The following is an 8350-nucleotide window of genomic DNA, read 5'->3' on the forward strand; positions in this document are numbered from 1 at the left end:
GCTTAAAGTTAGTGAGGGAGATAAGAGTCTCCAGCTTCAGAGATTTTTGCAGTTCGTTCCAGTCATTGGCAGCAGAGAACTGGAAGGAATGGCGGCCAAAGGAGGTGTTGGCTTTGGGGATGACCAGTGAGATATACCTGCTGGAGCGCATACTACGGGTGGGTTTTGCTATGGTGACCAATGAGCTAAGATAAGGTGGGGATTTGCCTAGCAGTGATTTATAGATGGCCTGGAGCCAGTGGGTTTGGCGACGAATATGTAGTGAGGGCCAGCCAACGAGAGTGTACAGGTCACAATGGTGGGTAGTATATGGGGCTTTGGTGACAAAACGGATGGCGCTGTGATAGACTACATCCAATTTGCTGAGTAGACTGTTGGAGGTTATTTTGTAAATGACATCGCCGAAGTCAAGGATCGGTAGGATAGTCCGTTTTATGAGGGCATGTTTGGCAGCATGAGTGAAGGAGGCTTTGTTGCGAAATAGGAAGCCAGTTCTAGATTTAACTTTGGATTGGAGATGCTTAATGTGAGTCTGGAAGGAGTTTACGGTCTAACCAGACACCTAGGTATTTGTAGTTGTCCACATATTCTAAGTCAGACCCGCCGAGAGTAGTGATTCTAGTTGGGCGGGCGGGTGCAAGCAGCGTTCGATTGAAGAGCATGCATTTAGTTTGACTAGCGTTTAAGAGCAGTTGGAGGCCACGGAAGGAGTGTTGTATGGCATTGAAGCTCGTTTGGAGGTTTGTTAACACAGTGTCCAATGAAGGGCCAGATGTATACAAAATGGTGTGATCTGCGTAGAGGTGGATCTGAGAGTCACCAGCAGCAAGAGCGACATCATTGATATACACAGAGAATAGAGTCGGCCCAAGAATTGAACCCTGTGGCACCCCCATAGAGACTGCCAGAGTTCCAGACAACAGGCCCTCCGATTTGACACATTGAACTCTATCTGAGAAGTAGTTGGTGAACCAGGCGAGGCAGTCATTTGAGAAACCAAGGCTATTTAGTCTGCCAATAAGAATGCGGTGATTGACAGAGTCAAAATCCTTGGCCAGGTCGATGAAGACGGCTGCACAGTACTGTCTTTTATCGTAGATTTATCGGTAGCTGGGAGGAGGTGCTCTTATTCTCCATGGACTTTACAGTGTCCCAAAACTTTTTGGAGTTAGTGCTACAGGATGCACATTTCTGTTTGAAAAAGCTAGCCTTTGCTTTCCTAACTGATTGTGTATATTGGTTCCTGACTTCCCTGAAAAGTTGCGTAACGCAGGGGCTGTTCGATGCTAATGCAGTACGCCACAGGATGTTTTTGTGCTGGTCAAGGGCAGTCAAGTCTGGGGTGAACCAGGGGCTATATCTGCTCTTAGTTCTGAATTTTTTGCATGGGGCATGCTTATTTAAGATGGAGAGGAAAGCACTTTTGAAGAACATCCAGGCATCCTCTACTGACAGAATGAGGTCAATATCCATCCAGGATACCTGGGCCAGGTCAATTAGAAAGGCCTGCTCGATGAAGTGTTTTAGGGAGCGTTGGACAGTGATGAGGGGTGGTCGTTTGACCGCGGACCCATTACGGACGGAGGCAATGAGGCAGTGATCGCTGAGATCCTGGTTGAAGACAGCGGTGTATTTAGAGGCTAAATCAGTTTTTTACAGGGGCAAAAGTTTGGACACATCTACTCATTCAAGGGTTTTCTTTATTTTTACTATTTTATACATTGTAGAATAATAGTGAAGACATAGAAACTATAAAATAACACATATGGAATCATATAGTAACCAAAGAAGTGTTAAACAAATCAAAATATAGTTTATATTTGAGATTCTTCAAATAGCCACCCTTTGCCTTGATGACAGCTTTGCACACTCTTGGCATTCTCTCAACCAGCTTCATCTGGAATGCTTTTCCATCAGTCTTGAAGGAGTTCCCACATATGCTGAGCACTTGTTGGCTGCTTTCCCTTCACTCTGCCGTCCAACTCATCCCAAACCATCTCAATTGGGTTGAGGTTGGGGGATTGTGGAGGCCAGGTCATCTGATGCAGCACTCCATCACTCTCCTTCTTGGTAAAATAGCCCTTACACACCGTGGAGGTGTGTTGGGTCATTGTTCTGTTGAAAAACAAATGATAGTCCCACTAAGCCCAAACCATATGGGATGGTGTATCGCTGCAGAATGCTGTGGTAGCCATGCTGGTTAAGTTTGCCTTGAATTCTAAGTAAATCACAGGCAGTGTCACCAGCAAAGCACCCCCACACCATAACACCTCCTCCTCCATGAATTATGCGTTTGAACCAATCAGTTGTGTTGTGTCACGTCTCCTCCCGTTGCTCCCCTCCGGCGTTCTAATTCGCCGGTCTACTGAGCCACCGGTCTGAGCGCACCACCTCGGCAACACAGGAATGGAAAGCCAACGCACCCTAATCACCTCCAGCGCACCTGCACCTCATCATCTCATCACCACCATTATATAGCCCTGGACTGTTCAGTCATTGTTGTGTGTAATTGTTAGCGTTGTGTCGTTTACTCGCTCTTTGTTATTTTCTTTCTCATTGTTAAGTAAACCTTTACCTTGTTGATTCCTGCGTCTGTGTCTTGCCTCTTCGTATCCTCAGTACTTGTCACAGAATTAGACACCTCTCACGAAAATGGATGCAGCAGGTAATCCTCCTGGAGTTTCCCAGCGCCCCGACCAGCACAAGCAGCAGCTAGCCCAGTTGAACGCCGCCTTGCAGGAAGTGCTCCAAACTCTGCATAATCTGCCCAGCGCTCAGGCTCCACCTCAGGGAGCGGCGAGTGCACCCAGTCCACCTGTTCCGGTGCTATCACCAACTTCTGAGGGACCCCTTGCCCTACCGGAGCGCTATGACGGTACAACTACTAAATGTAGCAGCTTCCTGCTACAGGTTTCACTTTATCTGGCGCGTCAGCCTGGGGCATATCCATCTGACCAAACCAGGATAGCACTGGTGATTTCGCTACTTAAAGGAAAGGCCATGGAAAGGCCATGACAGTCTGGGAAGGAGGTGAGGCCGTGGCGCTTCCCTACTCCACCTTCCTCGCTCAGTTCAGGGCGGTGTTTGATCATCCCACGGAAGGAAAGGACTTGGGTGAGCATCTCCTCCAGCTACAACAGGGAGAGGGGCCCGAGTCCGAGTACGCTCTGAGCTTTCGCACGGTGGCGGCGTCTTCCGGCTGGAATGAGCGTGCTCTGCGCACGGCCTTCAGGAGAGGCTTACGGGAGCACATCAAGACGGAACTCGCATGTCGGGACGAGATGGACCTTGATACCCTCATCGCCACGTCCATCCGTCTTGATGACATGTTGAGAGACAGACGGCGTTCCCAACACCTCCCGGAGCCTCAACGCTCACCCCATCTGAGCTATGGAAGCTCACCCCATCATGTCAGTGATTCGCTCGTTAACACAGGTGAGAGTGTTGACGAGGACAAGGCTGGAGATCACTCTGTCATGCTGATTGAGTTAGAATAACAGACTGGAAGCTTTAAAAGGAGGGTGGTGCTTGAAATCATTGTTCTTCCTCTGTTAACCATGGTTACCTGTAAGTAAACACGTGCCGTCCTCATTGCTTTGCACAAAAAGGGCTTCACAGGCAAGGATATTAAGATTGCACCTAAATCAACCATTTATCGGATCATCAAGAACTTCAAGGAGAGAGGTTCAATTGTTGTGAAGAAGGCATCAGGGTGCCCAAGAAAGTCAGGCAAGCTCCAGGACTGTCTCCTAAAGTTGATTCAGCTGCGGGATCGGGGCACCACCAGTGCAGAGCTTGCTCAGGAATGGCAGCAGGCAGGTGTGAGTGCATCTGCATGCACAGTGAGGCGAAGACTTTTGGAGGATGGCCTGGTGTCAAGAAGGGCAGCAAAGAATCCACTTCTCTCCAGGAAAAACATCAGGGACAGACTGATATTCTGCAAAAGGTACAGGGATTGGACTGCTGAGGACTGGGGTAAAGTTATTTTCTCTGATGAATCCCCTTTCCGATTGTTTGGGGCATCCGGAAAACACCTTGTCCGGAGAAGACAAGGTGAGCGCTACCATCAGTCCTGTGTCATGCCAACAGTAAAGCATCCTGAGACCATTTATGTGTGGGGTTACTTCTCAACCAAGGGAGTTGGCTCACTCACAATTTTGCCTAAGAACACAGCCATGAATAAAGAATGGTACCAACACATCCTCCGAGAGCAACTTCTCCCAACCATCCAAAAACAGTTTGGTGACGACCAATGCCTTTTCCAGCATGATGGAGCACCTTGCCATAAGGCAAAAGTCATAACTAAGTGGCTCGGGGAACAAAACATCGAAATGTTGGGTCCATGGCCAGGAAACTCCACATACCTTAATCCCATTGAGAACTTGTGGTCGATCCTCAAGAGGCGGGTGGACAAACAAAAACCCACAAATTCTGACAAACTCCAAACATTGATTATGCAAGAATGGGCTGCCATCAGTCAGGATGTGGCCCAGAAGTTAATTGACAGCATGGCAGGGTGGATTGCATAGGTCTTAAAAAAGAAGGGTCAACACTGCAAATATTGACTCTTTGCATAAACTTAATGTAATTGTCAATAAAAGCCTTTGACACTTATGGAATACTTGTAATTATACTTCAGTATACCATAGTAACATCTGACAAAAATATATCATAACACTGAAGCAGCAAACTTTGTGAAGACCAATACTTGTGTCATTCTCAAAACTTTTGACCACGTCTGTATGTACCCACCAGTGTTCGTGACCGCCTGCTGATCTGGGCGGACACCACCCTTACGGCAGGGCACTCCGGTATTACGCACACCCTGCATTCTCTAACACAAAAATACTGGTGGCTCACCTTGGCTACTGATGTCTCTCGCTATGTCAACTCCTTTTCCGTATGTGCCCAAACGAAGACACCTCGGAATGCCCCGGCAGGCAAACTAGTTCCTCTACCAGTGCCTCAGCGACCTTGGTCACACCTGTCCATAGACTTTGTCACCGGCCTCGCACGTTCTGATGGCTTCACCACAGTCATGGTGGTCGTAGATCGGTTCTCAAAATCATGCCGTTTTTTGCCACTAACTGGTCTTCCTTCTGCTCTCCAGGTCGCTGAGGTCCTGTTCCAACAGGTCTTCTGCCACTATGGACTTCCGGAGGACATCATCTCGGACTGTGGCCCCCAATTCACTTCCCGAGTGTGGAAGGCTTTCCTGGAGAAGATCGGGGCCACGGCCAGCCTCACTTCCGGGTATAGGCCTCAGTCGAATGGGTAGGTGGAGCGCATGAACCAGGAGCTGGGGAGGTTTCTTCGTTGCCACTGTCAGGGCCGGCAGGGTGAGTGGGCGAGGTTTCTTCCCTGGGCAGAATATGCCCTGAACTCCCTCGTTCACTCCTCCACGGGGCAGACTCCCTTCCAATGCATCCTGGGGTACCTGCCGGCCCTGGCCCCTTGGACACCCAGCCAGACCGATGCGCCCGCTGTCAATGAGTGGTTCTGCAGGGCCGCCCATGTCCGTCTCCAGAGGGCGATTCGTTGGCAGAAGGACCAAGCTGACTGCCCTCCGGCGCTCTTATTCACTGGTCTACTGAGCCACCGGTCTGAGCGCACCACCTCGGCAACACAGGAATGGAAACCCAACGCACCCTAAACACCTCCAGCGCACCTGCACCTCATCATCTCATCACCACCACTACATAGCCCTGGACTGTTCAGTCATTGTTGTGTAATTGTTAGCGTCATGTCGTTTACTCGCTTCTTGTTATTCTCTTTCTCATTGTTAAGTAAACCTTTACCTTGTTGATTCCTGCATCTGCGTCCTGCCTCTTCGTATCCTCAGTACTCGTCACATGTTGTGACAAGGTAGGGGGGGTATACAGAAGATAGCCCTATTTGGTAAAAGACCAAGTCCATATTATGGCAAGAACAGCTCAAATAAGCAAAGAGAAATGACAGTCAATACAGAACATTTCAAAAACTTTGAAAGTTTCTTCAAGTGCAGTTGCAAAAACCATCAAGCGCTATGATGAAACTGGCTCTCATGAGGACCGCCACAGGAATGGAAGACCCAGAGTTACCTCTGATGCAGAAGATATGTTCATTAGAGTTATCAGCCTCAGAAATTGCAGCCCAAATAAATACTTCACAGAGTTCAAGTAACAGACACATCTCAACATCAACTGTTCTGAGGAGACTGTGTGAATCAGGCCTTCATGGTTGAATTGCTGCAAGAAACCACTACTAAAGGACACCAATAAGAAGAAGAGACCTGCTTGGGCCAAGAAACACGAGCAATGGACATTAGACCGGTGAAAATGTGTCCTTTGGTCTGGAGTCCAAATTTGAGATTTTTGTCTTTGTGAGACGCGGTGTGCTTGAACGGATGATCTCTGCATGTGTAGTTCCAATGGTAAAGCATGGAGGAGGAGGTGTTATGGTGTGGGGATGCTTTGCTGGTGATACTGTCTATGATATATTCAGAATTCAAGGCACACTTAACCAGCATGGCTACCACAGCATTGTGCAGCGATATGCCATCCCATCTGGTTTGGGCTTAGTGGGACTATCATTTGTTTTTCAACAGGACAATGACCCAACACACCTCCAGGGTGTGTAAGGGCTATTTTACCAAGAAGGAGCGTGATGGAATGCTGCATCAGATGACCTGGCCTCCACAATCACCCGACCTCAACCCAATTGAGATGGTTTGGGATGAGTTGGACGGCAGAGTGAAGTAAAAGCAGCCAACAAGTGCTTAGCATATCTGGGAACTCCTTCAAGACTGTTGGAAAGGCATTCCAGGTCAAATCAAATCAAATCTAAATGTATTTTTCACATACACGTGTTAAGCAGATGTTATTGTGGGTGTAGCGAAATGCTTGTGCTTCTAGCTCCGACAGTGCAGTAATATCTAACAAGTAATATCTAACAATTTCACAACATATACCCAATACACACAAAGTAAGGAATGGAATTCAAGAATATATACATATATGGACAAGCAATGACAGCAATGACAGAGCGGCATGGACTAAGATATAGTACAATATTATAGAATACAGCATATACATATGAGATGAGTAATGCAAGATATGTAAACATTATTAAAGTGACTAGTGTTCCATTTCTTAAAGTGGCCAGTGATTTCATTAGGCAGCAGCAGCCTCTAGTGTGCTAGTGATGGCTATTTAACAGTCTGATAGAAGATAGATAGAGATATAGAGATAGAAGCTGTTTTTCATTCTCTCGGTCCCAGCTTTGATGCACCTGTACTGACCTCGCCTTCTGGATGATAGCGGGGTGAACAGGCAGTGGCTCGGGTGGTTGATGTCCTTGATGATCTTTTTGGCCTTCCTGTGACATCGGGTGCTGTAGGTGAAGCTGGTTGAGAGAATGCCAAGAGTGTGCAAAGCTGTCATCAAGGCAAAGGGTGGCAATTTGAAGAATCTCAAATATAAAATATATTTTGATTTGTTAAAAGTAATAAAGAAAACCCCTTGAATGAGTAGGTGTGTCCAAACTTTTGACTGGTACTGTATATATACATATACATACATACACATACATACATATACAGTGGGGAAAAAAAGTATTTAGTCAGCCACCAATTGTGCAAGTTCTCCCACTTAAAAAGATGAGAGAGGCCTGTAATTTTCATCATAGGTACATGTCAACTATGAAAGACAAAATGAGAAAAAAAAATCCAGAAAATCACATTGTAGGATTTTTTATGAATTTATTTGCAAATTATGGTGGAAAATAAGTATTTGGTCAATAACACAGGTTTCTCAATACTTTGTTATATACCCTTTGTTGGCAATGACACAGGTCAAACGTTTTCTGTAAGTCTTCACAAGGTTTTCACACACTGTTGCTGGTATTTTGGCCCATTCCTCCATGCAGATCTCCTCTAGAGCAGTGATGTTTTGGGGCTGTCGCTGGGCAACACGGACTTTCAACTCCCTCCAAAGGTTTTCTATGGGGTTGAGATCTGGAGACTGGCTAGGCCACTCCAGGACCTTGAAATGCTTCTTACGAAGCCACTCCTTCGTTGCCCGGGAGGTGTGTTTGGGATCATTGTCATGCTAAAAGACCCAGCCACGTTTCATCTTCAATGCCCTTGCTGATGGAAGGAGGTTTTCACTCAAAATATCACGATACATGGCCCCATTCATTCTTTCCTTTACACGGATCAGTCGTCCTGGTCCCTTTGCAGAAAAACAGCCCCAAAGCATGAAGTTTCCACCCCCATGCTTCACAGTAGGTATGGTGTTCTTTGGATGCAACTCAGCATTCTTTGTCCTCCAAACACGATGAGTTGAGTTTTTACCAAAAAGTTCTATTTTGG

This window comes from Coregonus lavaretus (assembly GCF_964263955.1).
Source record: "Coregonus lavaretus genome assembly, chromosome: 7".
Lineage (NCBI taxonomy): Eukaryota > Metazoa > Chordata > Actinopteri > Salmoniformes > Salmonidae > Coregonus > Coregonus lavaretus.